Consider the following 14652-nt stretch of genomic DNA (forward strand, 5'->3'; position numbering starts at 1 on the left):
CCAAAGCTTTGCTTTTCATAATTAATCCTTTAGGAATTGATTTCTGTATTTGTTTATATATGGGTGCACAATTGGTTTAGCACAATTAACTATATAGTCAGTCCATCCTTTCTCTGCCTACTATAAAACCAAGCCATGTTATATACTAACATCTACTATATGTTTGGTCTGTGGTGGGCTTTCTAGTTTCCTATGTGGGGCATTTGTCAGTCCATACACCAGGACGTCTCCACTGTCGGAATATCACAGGTAAAGCCCTAGTTCAACCTTCAATACCTAATTGGTTAATTTCTCCCTCATCATTTTTGTCCTCAAATTGTCTTACCTCATCTTGGCTTTCTAAATTACCACATGAATTTTAAGGTGTCTGTGAAGTTCCATGATTAAAAGACACTTGTGCTATTTTGATTTGGATAGCATCACATTCATAGTTTAAGTGGAGGAGAATTGACGTATTTACCCCATTAAGACTTCTGATCCATTAACATTGCATATCTCCCATGTATTTAGATATTCTTTTCATATCCTGCAGCACAGTTTTGTAATTTTTTGATACTGGCTTTGGATCTGTTTTATTATAACTATTTTTAGATTGTTTAAAATTTTTGTTGTTATTTTGAATGGGAGTCTGTCTTAAAATTATATTTTCTAACTAATTATTCTTAATATAGGAACATCACTGATTTTTTTGAACAATTTTTTTCCTTTTTAATTTTTATTGGGATTGTTCAGACACCATACAATTATTGAAAGATCCAAAGTGTACAATCACTTGCCCCTGGGTACCCTCATACAGGTGTGCATCCATCACCACACTTAATTTTTGTTCAATTTTTAGAAACATTTCATTACTCCAGACAAGAAATAAAGTGAAAGATGAAAAACAAATAAAGAAAAGGAAACTCGAATCCTCCCCTATCCCTAACCAACCCCCCTCAATTGTTGGCTCATAGTGTTGGTATAGTACATTTGTTACTGTTCATGAAAAAATGTTGAAATACTACTAACTGTAGTATATAGTTTGCAATACTTATATATTTCTTCCCTATATGCCCCTCTATTATTAACTTCTAATTGTATTGTCATATGTTTTTTCTGGTTCATGGAAGCAATTTCTAGTATTTGTACACTTGATCATGGACATTGCCCACCACAGGATTCAGTTTTATACATTCCCATCTTTTGACCTCCAACTTTCCTTTTGGTGACATATATGACTCTGGGCTTCCCCTTTCCACCTAATTCACACACCATTTGGCACTGTTAGTTATTCTCACATCTTGCTACTGACATGTCTATTCATTTCCAAACATTTAAGTTCATCCTAGTTGAACATTCTGCTCATAGTAAGCAACCACTCCCCATTCTGAAGCATCATCCTATCTCTTGGTACCTTATATTTCATGTCTATGAGTTTACATATTATAATTAGTTCCTATCAGCAAGACCCTGCAATAATTGTCCTTATGTGTTTGGCTTATTTCACTCAGCATATTGCCCTCAAGGTTTTGTCATCAACCCATTTTTTTATATGGTTTTGTTCACTCACCATACATTCCATCCTAAGTAAATAATCAATGGTTCTCTGTATGGTCATACATTTAGGTGTTCACCACCTTCACCACTATCTATATAAGGGCATCTACATTTCCTCCACAAGGCAGGAGAGAGAGTCAAAGAAGGTAGACAGGCAAAAGAAAGGAAAAAAAATGACAGCTAGGAAGCAGCAAAAGGAAACATAACCTTAAATCAAAGTAGAGTAAAGAATCAGACAATACCACCAATGTCAAGTGTCTAACATGCCTTCCCTATCCTCCCCTCTTATCTGCATTTACCTTGGTATATCACCTTTGTTACATTAAAGGAAGCATAATACAATGATTCTATTAGTTACAGTCTCTAGTTTATGCTGATTGCATCCCTCCCCCAACGCCTCCCCATTTTTAACACATTGCAAGGTTGACATTTGCTTGTTCTCCCTTGTAAAAGAACATATTTTTATACTTTATCAGAATTGTTGAACACTCTAGATTTCACCAAGTTACACAGTCCCAGTCTTTATCTTTCCTCCTTTCTTCTGGTGTCTCACATGCTCCCAACCTTCCTCTCTCAACTGTATTCATAGCTATCTTTGTTCAGTGTACTTACATTGTTGTGCTACCATCTCCCAAAATTGTGTTCCAAACCATGCACTCCTGTCTTCTATCACTCTGTAGTGCTCCCTTTAGTATTTCCTGTAGGGTGTGTGTCTTGTTCACAAAGTCCCTCATTGTCTGTTTGTCAGAAAATATTTTGAGTGCTCCCTCATATTTGAAGGAAAGCTTTGCTGGATATAGGATTTTTGGTTGGCAGTTTTTCTCTTTCAGTATCTTAAATATATCACACCACTTCCTTCTTGCCTCCATGGTTTCCACTGAGAGATCTGCACACAGTCCTACTAAACTTCCCTTGTATGTAATGGATCGCTTTTCTCTTGCTGCTTTCAGGATTCTCTCTTTGTTTTTGACATTTGATAATCTGATTATTAAGTGTCTTGGCATAGGCCTACTCAGATCTCTTCTGTTTGGAGTATGCTGCACTTCTTGGATCTGTAATTTTATGTCTTTCATAAGAGATGGGAAATTTTCATTAATTATTTCCTCTATTATTGCTTCTACCCCCTTTCCCTTCTCTTCTCCTTCTGGGACACCAATGATATGTACATTATTGTACTTTGTTTCATCTTTAAGTTCTTGGAGATGTTGCTCATATTTTTTTCATTCTTTTCTCCATCTGCTCCTTTGCATGTAGGTTTTCAGGTGTTTTGTTCTCCACTTCCTGAGTGTTTTCTTCTGCCTCTTGAGATCTGCTGTTTGTGTTTCTGTTGTGTCTTTCATCTCTTGTGTTGTGCCTTTCATTTCCATAGATTCTACTAATTGTTTTTTTGAACTTTTGATTTCTGCTTTATGTATGCCCAGTGTTTTCTTTACAGCCTCTATCTCTTTTGCAATATCTTCTCTAAACTTTTTGAATTGATTTAGCATTAGTTGTTTAAATTCCTGTATCTCAGTTGAAGTGTACGTTTGTTCCTTTGGGCCATAACTTTGTTTTTCTTAGTGTAGGTTGTAATTTTCTGTTGTCTAGGTGTGGTTTCCTTGGTTATCCAAATCAGGTTTTCCCAGACCAGAACAGGCTCAGGTCCCAGAGGGAAGAAATAGTCAGTATCTGGTTTCCCTGAGGGTGTGTCTTAGAAAATTGCTCCACCCTTTGATGCCTCAGGTCACTGTGCTTTTCTGCCCAGCAGGTGATGCCTGTTAGCCTATAATTCTTGACTGGTGTGAGGAGGTATGGTCGTGTTCCCCCAGGCTCTGGGGTCTGGTTCTGAATGCAAAGGGCCTCACCCCTTTCCTCTTGGAGAAGATAGACCCCCTAGGGGGATGTCATTAGCATTTCAATGGTCTCTCTCTTTGCTTGTGCTGTCTCCACCCTTCCCTGAGTCACAGCCCTGGAAACTGAAAATGACTGGGGCTTCTTCCACTGAGCCAAAAAAGAAACAGATAGTCCCCTTCAGACCTAGTCCAAGGCGACCCTCTGGCTTTCCAAGGTCAGTCATCACCCAAAACCTCTGTCTGTTTTTTGGGGATTCGTACCTGTAGTGAGCAGTTCACACTCGCTCCTTAAAACCCCAGTTGGAGCTCAGCAGAACTATATTCCCTTGCTGGGAGAGAGCTTCTCTCTGGCACCACGAGGCTTTGCAGCTCAGGCTATGGGGGAGGGGGTCTCAAGACTTGGATCTGCAGGTTTTACTTACAGATTTTATGCTGTGATCTTGGGCATTCCTCCCAATTCAGGTTGGTGTATGATGAGTGGACAGTCTTGTTTGTCCCCCTGCAGTTATTCTGGATTATTTACTAGTTGTTTCTGTTTTTTTTCAGTTGTTCCAGGGGGACTACTTAGCTTCCACTCCTCTCTATGCCACCATCTTGCCTAATCCCAGTGATTTTTTAATATTGATTTATATCCGCAAATCTTGCTGAACTCTCTCAGTTTAACTACAGATTCCCTCAGATTTTCTTTGTAGATAACCACATTTTCTGCGAATATTATCCATTTTGTTCTTCTTTATAATTCTTATATGGCAAAATTTTGGAATGGCATACTGCATTAGATTTTAAGATTCCAACAATTAAATGACTATTATAGGAGATATTAAAATAACAATTAACATTTACTAGGTGATGTTCAAAACAAAGTGAACCATGTTTAAGAACTTATCAGATATTTCATTTGGTCTACATAACAAATTTATGAAGATTTTATTTTAATATTATTGCTTTTGTTGGCATTCCAGTTTTACAGGTAAGTGCAGGTGAGTAAGTAAAAGAAGTGCCCAAAATATGAAGTGTCAGAGTGTGATTCAAATCCAACCACAGCTCACAGTCATCTACAAAAAAGATCACAATTCTCTCTACCACCACAGGACATCCCAATTTATAGGACAATGACCATTATTCTGATCTGTTATAAAAGAGATTCGTACAAGAAGTGGACAAGATAACATCTAGAACTTTTCTTTCTCTAAGAATATAAAAATTTAGGAGACCACTCTCAGGAGACTGGATAAAAGGAAGTGTAATTCCCACCCAAACACCCGTAAGCCAGATCCTAGAATAAAATTGAAATAAAATTCTATCTTTTTGCCACACTTAATATCATAAAGCCTTCAGCATGGGCAGGAAGAAAGGTCAGGAGTTCAATTGTACTGATGTCTTTGGAGCTCCAAAGAGTTTGTGCTGGACAGCAGAAGAGCACTGCCCATACTCATCAAAGATCCTAGAAGAGCCACCCCGAACTTGGGTACTGGGGACACTCTGTCCTGGAAACCCTCTAATCCATCCTTGCTCAGGAAAAACCTCTGGAAATGACTACTCCTGACAGGCTCTACATTCCCTGAAGGAACTGCCTGAGGCATGTTAAAATGAGTCACAACAATTGCTGTGACTTGGCCGGAATGCAGACCCAAGGGAGTTGCATTTGGGAGAGTTTATAACCAGGTGGATATTTACAATTAGCTCTATCCTCTGACTACACTGCTTCCTTGAGGAAGAATCTAAACTCCCATCTCCATGTCCAAGCACAGCACCAGCACTGCAGCCTTGACCACACACCTACTCCTCTGCATGACTGGGAATCTCAGACCTCGTCATTCCTGACCATCCCAATCCTGTCTCCTCAACATCTGGAAGAAAAGACCAGGCAGGGATCTGCTCTCCAGGCCAACTCTGGGCCCTTTATCCAGCATGCATCCTCTCAAAGGTACTGCTGGTCAGTTCTAGACCAGCTGGCTGTCAGTTCTCCCTTTGTAGAAGAGGAGTGAAGGCCACAGATCTAACCTTGTTCACTTCACTTGAGCTCATTACAGACTCACCTGGTAGGGACAGAGGACACTGGAGGAAAAGAGGGTTTATGAAAGCTGTATCAGAAGGTAGCTAGCCTGTGATTAGCACTTACTATGTGCTGGTAACTACATGACATACATTATCTCCTTTGGCCCTGACAAAACCCCAGGGGGTAAGTAGAATTGTTATGTTGTTGTATCAGTTGAAAATAACAGTGAAATGAGTTGCCTAAAGTCACCAAGACAGGTCATGGCAAAGCCAAGAATCTTAGCATAACACCAGAACCCAAGTTGCCAAAGTTAAGGAGACATGGGGATAAGCACAAAAGAGGTGAGCAGAGAAACCCTCCTCTTTTGTCCCCCTCCAATGTGGGACCACTCAGATTTTCCTCCTTTTACACAGTACAGCACCAGCAATGAAAATGATGAAGCTAGGAATAGTGAAAGGAAAGCTGTAGGTGTAATCTCACAATTCTGCTCCTTGAGCTCTTGTTTATGAAAACAAGATCATGAAGGGGTAGTACTGGTACAGTTATCTCACTCCTAAGCTCTGGCTACTGAAATAATATTGGGTGTGTGTGTGCCATTGGGTATACATAGGCTCTATGTATTTGTCCTCTAAGAGAGGAGCTCCAAAGCCACCTTCCACTCCACAATTAATGGTGGCTGTAGATGGCTGTTCAGAAAATAAGTTACTTCATTGTCAATGCACTGCTGCTTCAAACTATCAGGGAGGTCTCAATCACTCAGAGGTCATGACTTTGACCTTATCTACTGCCCCCACATGCCAAGGGGAAACACTTGCCTCTTCTGTCCATGCAAAACTGTCATCTGCACCATCAGTCACATGTGAGGTTTAACAGAACACAAATGCTTTCCAGGAAGGAGAATTTTAGTGGCCAAGCATTGCCTGGGACTCTGGCTTCTGTCCAGTGAACAGAAGGCTCTCACTCTGCCTCTACATAATGTGGCTGTGCCCCCTGCTCCTCTCCCCAGGAGCCTAAGGTTCTCTTACCTCTTTTTGCAGAGTCTCAGGAGAAATCATCCTTGCCCATGACAAATCCTCCATGGGCACTGTGGATCTTCACCCCATGTGGATGTGCTCAGAAACCCCCTTCTCTGAGACCCCTCTGTTTCTTTACTTCCCGCACTGATTATATCAAACACTTCATTTCTGGTGCTGTTTTTCTTACATTTTTTAGCTCTCTTTTGTGTAACTCAGCTTGTGATTGCCCTTGCACAAGAGTATCACTTAAAATGTTTCCCTAACATCACTAATTTATTCAATATGTCTACATATGTCAGTTTATATTAAACAAAAAATTGCATCTCTCTATTACTAGAAATCATTTGTGCAATCAATATCCACTCTTACTACCAAATTAAAACATGTTCAAAATCCTTGTTAGGGCTCAAAACTCCCAAAATATTCACCTAAAACTCTTTTCCAGGTTGTTTTCCACTATATATAATATTTTTTCATAAATTTATTCTCATTCCCCAAACTCTTTGTCCTTGAGTTTTTCCCTATAATAATTAATTTGGACTTCAATTATGAGCTGATGAGCAGATAGTCTCTTCAAAAGACAGATGCAATCCAATTGCATTTCATAACTGTAATTATGGTGGTAAACAGATAACTCTAAGAAGAAGGTTGCCTGAAAAAGGAAGGACCAGAGCTAAGATGCGGGGTGGTAGCTGGAAAGGGTTACAAGATTAAGGAAGACTCATTTCATGATTGACAGTCTATAATATGTTGATCAGTTAGTGGGACAGAAAAGAAGTTGAGGTAGATATTGGAGAAAGAGAAAAGGCATCCACTGAGAATTGATGAGGCAAAATTGCAGAAGAAACACAACGAAAGAGAATGAGAGCATATTGGGTAGATAAACACTTTTCTTTTGAGGGAAGGATGCTGTGAAAACTATGTTCAGAGGAGAATATAAAGGGAATGTTCCCTCATTGGAGTAATGTTTTTCAGTGACAAGGGAAGGGACACCCACGATCCTGGGAGAGTTTCCATGTAGAGGGTTCTGGGGAGTTTCAGGTAAGTGGCAAAGCTTTCGATGCATGGTGGTGGATAATGCAGAGAAGCAGTAATGCAGAAAAAATTCTGGGGAAAAATGGAGTTGAAGATCATGAATTCTAGCCCAAAGTTTGTGTGATTTCACTGACATCCTTCTGCTACCCTGGAATAGAGAAATGAAAGTATGAACAGATTGTCTTATGTTGAGGTTGTGTTGGATGAGAGATGACCAGATGGGGAGAGACAAAACTTCCAGAGTTGCAAACGAGATTGAGAGGCTGGAGATCATCACTGGGTCAAAGAGAGGGGGCTGTCAAAATAATGAGTGGGGAGCAGTGTGGTAAGGACAACTAAATAAAGGTAGCAAAAGATTCTGAAGTTCTAGCCCAACTTCCATTCACTTAGTATCTTACCTCCTCTAATCTGGATCTCTCTTCCTGTGCATGTTTCTCTCTGAGTCTGATATAATGGCCCCTGGATCCCTCTTCCCAGTGTAAATAAACTCCCATTTTTTCAAACCTGTTTAGAAGCCACCCTCTGTCTCCTTTCCTCGGTGTAAAGTTATTGAGACTCCCGGCCCAAGGCCCCACTCTGGACTCAGTTATCACCCAAACCTGTGAAATCTTTTTGTTTGATTAAATTTCTTTTTTATGATATTGTTGAAACATCACAAAGACAAACAGAATAACACAAGACTTATCATCTAGATTTAATATATCTGGCATTTTACCAAAACAGAAAGATGTTTTAAAATAAACACTAAGGATACAGTTGAGACCCCCTTTGTTTCAATCCAAATCTTACTTTTTCCCTCTCAACCAGAGGTAAATGCTGTCCTCAAGTTCATAGCATACGTCCATTCAAAAAGTATACTTTGGCCATATTTGTGTGCATTATATTAAATATTAACATTTACATATATTATGTGACACAGTATTTCTCTTCCAGCAATTTCCTTTCTTTCCATCACATGGTTTTCTTAATTTGTCAATATAAATTCATTCACTTTAACTGTCCAGAATTTATTCATATGAAAATGACACAATTTATCCATTCTTCATTTGTTAAAAGATTTGTAAGAATTCTGTACGACAATACACATCTTTGTAAATATCATCTGGAGCGATGTGCTAGAATTTCTCTAGGATCTAATCCAGAAGTAAAATTACCATGTCAGAGGTGTATGAATTTTCAGCTTTAAGAGAGATTGCTTAATTCTTTTGAAAGTGGTTCTATTATTTTTGTGTCCCATTAGTAAGTCATATTATTTTCCATTTTTCCACTTGAAATTCTCAGACTTCTACATTTGTTAAAAGATGAAGGTCATTAGCTTGAATTTGTTTAATTTGCATTTCTTTATTTCTAAGGAGATTGAACATCTATTTATTTGCTTATTGGCCATAAAGTTTCTTGTCTTCTCACTTGCCTCTTCCAGTATTTGCTCATTATTTCCTACTGGGTTTTTGGTCTTTTTATTATTATTGTGTAAGACTCTTACATTTTCTGAACATAAATCCTTTAATGATTATATGGGTAGCAAATACCTCTTACAGTCCATGCCTTGTCTTTGCACCTTCTTTATAGTGCCATTTTCATACAAATATTGTTAATTTCAATGTAGTCAAATTTAACAATAATTTCTCTTAGGGTTTGTGCATGCATGTGGGGGTGAAGAAATCAGTTCCTACCATGATACCATAAATCTGTTTTCATCTAAAATGGTTGAAATTTTTCTCTTCACAATTAATCCCTTAGAAATTGTTTTCTATACTTATTTATATAAAAGTAATCAATTGTCCAACCACAACTTACTAGCCAATCAATTCTCTTGCCTATTATAAAAGCAGTCTATGTCATATACTAACTTCTAATATATGATTGGTCTGTGGTGGGCTCACTAGTCTGTTACATGGGGCAGTTTTCAGTCCCTATGGCTGTCCTGCTTCACTGTTTGAATTATCACAACTAAAGCCCTAGTAAAACACTTTGATACTTGAGAGGGCAATTCTTCCCTCCTTATTCTTGCTTCTCAAATTCTCTGTGCTCTTTTCTTTCTATTCTCCTACATGAATTTTAGGAATGATCAGTTTGTTAAGTTCCATGTTTAAAAGACAACAGGGGTATTTTGATTGGGATTGCATTAAATTCATATATTAATTGCAGAAGAATTGACATTTTTACCACACTGAGTCTTCCTAAGTATTAACATTGTATCTCCCATTCATTTAGATATCCTCTTTTTACCGGTGGTAAAGTTTTGTAATTTTTTTGATAGTGGTCTTGGACCTCTTGTTAGAATTAATTTTAGATGCCTTAAAATTTCCATTGTTTTTGTGAAGGGGGATCTTTCCTTAAAATATATTTTCTAACTATTGTTCTTAATATAGGGACAGTTTTTATTTTTTAATGTTGGTTTACATCCTCAAACCCTGCAGAATTCTCTTAGATTATCTACAGATTGCCCTGGGTTTTTTGTTTTCAGACTACCACATGTTGTATGAATTTTATCCATTTTGAGCTTTCCTTTTCATTTCTTGTATGGCTGCAATATAGAAGGGAGAGTATTTGCTTGTAAAGATGAAATAAAGATATAAATAGTAAATAAAGTAAAAAGGTTAATTTCTCTCCTTTGTAAAATCCCCAAGTGGGGGACCTTGGTAGTAGGTGACACTCAAATTTATGTAGTGAGAATCACACACTCATTCCACCATATAACTGACTCCTTGCCATTTGCATCCAGCTGGCAGAAAGGGAAAGAGAATATAGTGGAAGCCCAGAACAGGAGCATGTCAAGCCATGAGTAGACTCAGATGACCACACCTCACTGCAAGGAAGTCTGGGTAATTCAGGGTAGCTGAGTGTCCAAGTAAGAGAATAGCCTGCATTTGGTGAGAAGTTACTAGTCTCTATCACAGTATGAACTGAGATTATAAAATGGATCAAAAAGGAGGGAAAGTGTAATCAAGAAGTTAAGGGAGAAATACAATATTTTGGGTAGAAAATGATGATGGTCTAAGCAAAAGCAGTGAGAGTAAAAAGAAATGTTGAGTTAACTAATTTCCTTTAAATGAAGAGTCAACAAGATTAGACGCAGAAGGGATGGATAAACAGGGTGAATGCTCCCATGAGCATCCCATATGTTGCAAAACCAAGAAATACACACAAATTCAGCTCAAGAAATATTGAGTGCTAACCTCCTGGTACACTCTGTTTTTTCTGCTTGATTATTCTATAAACATAAAACTTCTCTAATAAAACACAAATTAATTTTAAAAGCTTCTTGGTCCATACAATGAACAATATTCCACACTAATTTTTCCAGAGATGGTAAAATTAAATAAGGTAGAGGTTTCTTCCTTAGAACTTGCTCAGGTAGAATGTACAGAACAAAGATTTGGCCAAACATGTCAGAAGGATGACTGAACATGGAAATATGGAAAAGACAGATCAAGTCTAAAGAAATGCAACTGAGAGATATTGACACAGCAGTAGCTGAAGCCGCTGTGGAGTTAGATTAGTCACCAAAAGAAATAATGAAGAAAAAAATAACAGAACAAAGAGAAAAGCATTGTGACTAAGGGACTGAAAGAGAGATAAAGCTTATCAATGGAGTTGGTGAAAGTCTGCTTTGAAAATGGTAAACATGTGGAGGACTCGCAATGGGTTGGTTTGTTCATTGGCTTTACACTCTCCCAATGGCAGTGTAGATACCTGTTATACCCTGGGCTCTGGTTCAATCTGAGTTTGGTCAGTGGACAAGTTCCTAATCTTCTGGGCTGGTCCCTCCGTTAACATATCCTTAGCACAGGATTGCTTGGTCAAAGAATCCCAATACTATCTTTTCCTTGTCATGTATAATAAGATTACTGTGTGATACAGGCTGCTCCATTAAGTTATAAGGTACTTGGGAGTTGAGACTATGTCTTTATAGGTTGAATAAATTGATGAATAAACAGTATTTACCACATATTTATGATTTTTCCATGAGCCTAATGAAATGTCTAGGACATGGAATGCAGTGAATTAATTATTTCTAAAATGATTAGAACCTAGGTGTCTGGGTGGTGCTGCTGGGGTAGCACACAATGAGAACCTCTGTTGGACAGATTGATTATTTCCTACATGGATATCCATGGGTGACCGATAGTCCCAGTTACCAACAGGAATATTTCCCTATACATTGCCTTTGTATGGATTTGGTAAAGGCAGCAATGAGAAAGCTGACTATTGGAATCAAAAGTAATGGATAGGAACTCATTGCACATAGGAAATTCACTAATAATTCTGCATTTCCCTCTCTATCATTTTGAAGTAGCCATGAAGAAGGAAAACCAGTCCTCTACCCCGTGTTTCATCCTCCTGGGAGTTAGCAGCCAGCAGGCTCAGGAAGATTTCTTCTTCATCCTCTTCCTCTTCATCTACCCCATCACGTTGATGGGAAACCTGCTCATCATCCTGCCATTTGCTGTGATGTTCGCCTCCACAACCCTATGTACTTTTTCCTTGCAAACCTCTCCCTCATTGACATATTTTTCTCATCTGTAAACATCCCTAAGATGCTTGCAAGCCATCTCTTGGGCAGCAGCGTCATCTCCTTCAGGGGATGCATTACACAGATGTATTTCATGCTTTCCTTGGCTAACACTGACAGCTACATCTTAGCTGTGATGGCATATGATCGGGCTGTGGACATCAGCTACCCTCTTCATTACACAACAATTATGAACCCAAAGTCTTGTTTCCTGCTTATTGTTGGGTCTTGGATGATGGGAATTGCCAATTCCCTCCCCCACACTTTACTCACAGCTGATCTGTCCTTCTGTGGCAGCCGGGTAGTAGCCAACTTCTACTGTGATCTTAGCAGTTTGATCAAGTTGTCCTGTTCTGACATCCACTTTAATGTGAAGACAATGTACCTAGGGGCTCAGGTTTTCTCCTTGCCATTGATTTGCATCATCTTCTCCTATGTTCAGGTCTTCACCACTGTCTTACAGGTTCCATCCACCAAGGGTGTGCTCAAATCCTTCTCTACCTGTGGTTCCCACCTCATGGTTGTTTCTTTGTATTATGGGACAGTGATGGGCATGTATTTCCACCTTCTGACCAGTCACAGCTTGAAGGATGCAGTGATAACTATGAGGTATGTAGCAGTTACCCCAATGTTAAATCCTTTCATCTATAGTCTGAGAAACTGGGACATGAAGGCTGCCTTGGAGAAACTCTTCAGCAAGAGAAGGTGCTGATAAGGAATGGGAGGTCATGCATGCATTAGACACTGCAGTCCCCAATTAGAATGCCCCAATGTCATCTCTTCCATGAAGCTAGCTTTGATCTTTCCTGGCTAAAAATCCCTCTATTCCAAAATCCTGTAACAGTTTGATGAGACTGCAGCCTTACAAAATGACCATTTCGCGTTATTGCTGCTTTGGCAGAGTGGCAGTAAAAGAACCTTAGGTTCATATCCCCGCTGATGAACAAAGTAAAATTTGGAAGTCTCAGTATTTTCTTCCACATCTGCAAACTAGGAACAAAAGTATCTGCCCTACCTCTATCACATCACTATTGGATCACATCATCTCATGCTTTGACAGATGTAGATCACTATTCAAATGTCAATTTTTATCATTTTTTAAGTTTCCTAAGCCACTAAGTAAATACCATAAAATGGACCAGCTTGAAAAATGAGAATGGGTTAGCTTATGGTTTTCAGGTTGAGAAAATGTCCAAATCAAGGCAATGCTTTCTCCCCAAGACTGTGGTATTCTGGAGTTACCTGCTGACCACCATCTGTCCTTAGCTTGTCACATAGCAAGGCATATGATGGTGTCTCCTTGTCTCTCTCTTCTCTTTCAGGTTCCATTGATTTCAGCTTCTGGATGCTCCAGCTGTGCCTTTCTCTCTCATTGTCTGAATTCATTCCATTTGTCAATGATTTCATTAATAGGATTAAGACACATCCTGATTGAAGTGGGTCACACCTTAACTGAAATAGCCTCATGAAAAATCCTCCTTGGAATGGGTTCATACCCAGAGCAATGGATTAAATTTAAGAACATTTTTTTTCTGGAGCATATAAACCCTCAAACCACCACTCAATTATTAGGTGTCATCACTGCTTCTTGCTTTCAAGACTGAGGACAAGACCTGTCTTAATGTATCTCTGTTACTCTCACAGTGCTGGTCACATGAAGTGCATCCTTTCACTGTTCGTAGAAATTGGGATGAATGAATGAAAATATCAGACTCTGAAATGTATCTGAGAGTGATCGGACATAATTACACAAGACGTTATTTACCCACCCATTGAACTCTTAAAAGAAACTGACTTTAGGAGATATCTTTGTTCTCATCCCACAGTTGATTCATCTAGACTATCTCTAAATGTCCTAAGACTCTCTTTAAAATCATATGAGAAGTGAAGGTACATGGGAATCCCAGGCCCCCAAGTGTCTTGAAGACTGCACACAGCAGTTTGGTTGACCTAGGACAGTAAATGTTTGACCTACTTCTTGTAAAATCAGGCCTTCATGCTAAATGTAATCTATAACTCCCTCCTTCCTGAGATTCCCTGAGATACTGTTATCTGCAAGATAATCTATAATCCTCCTCTCCTCCCTGTTGATTGCAATCAATCCCTCCCTACATTGCAAGCCCACCTTTTGCTCTCATACCCATTGGAATGTTGAGCCCTTATAACCAGCTTATTCAGCACCCCCAAAGTGCAGAGTATTTCCACATTGGGATCTGAACCTGCTGCTATTCAGAGCAGATCCTGAATCCATTCAGAGAAGCTTCTGAATTCAGGGCAACATGGCTTGTCTTCCCACCCTGTCAGTAACCCCATAATAAAGGCTCATGTCTCAGAATGTGTCCAGTGCTTTCTTTAGCCTTTTGGCTACAAAATCCTTCCTGGGCCAAGAAAGGGTGGGGCAAGATGGTGGAGTGGTGAGGTGTGGAACTTAGTCTCTCCTCTATGGCAGCTGGTAATTACCCAGAAACTGTATCAAACAGGGCTTTTGGAGTCTCCAGTGACCAGTCACACATCATACAGGAGTTTGGAATAAGTGGACAAGCTGAGATCACAGCAAAATTTGTAAGTTCCCCTGACCAGGGGTCTGGTGCACCTCCCCACCCAAACCTCATAGACTGGCAGCTGGCTCTCTGAAAGAACAACAACAAAAAAAGACAAGAATCTGCTGGGAGCAAGAAGGGGGGCTCAAACCAGACTCAACTGCAGAATTAATTAACA

General features: G+C 39.2%; 1 pseudogene; it reads left to right on the plus strand.

Annotated features, from left to right (window-relative positions):
* The first annotated feature begins 11720 nt into the window (after nt 1-11720).
* On the plus strand, nt 11721-12646 carry LOC119514665 (annotated as a pseudogene).
* The last annotated feature ends 2006 nt before the right edge of the window (nt 12647-14652 follow it).

Source organism: Choloepus didactylus, chromosome 18 (genome assembly GCF_015220235.1).
Source record: "Choloepus didactylus isolate mChoDid1 chromosome 18, mChoDid1.pri, whole genome shotgun sequence".
In the NCBI taxonomy this organism is placed as follows: domain Eukaryota; kingdom Metazoa; phylum Chordata; class Mammalia; order Pilosa; family Megalonychidae; genus Choloepus; species Choloepus didactylus.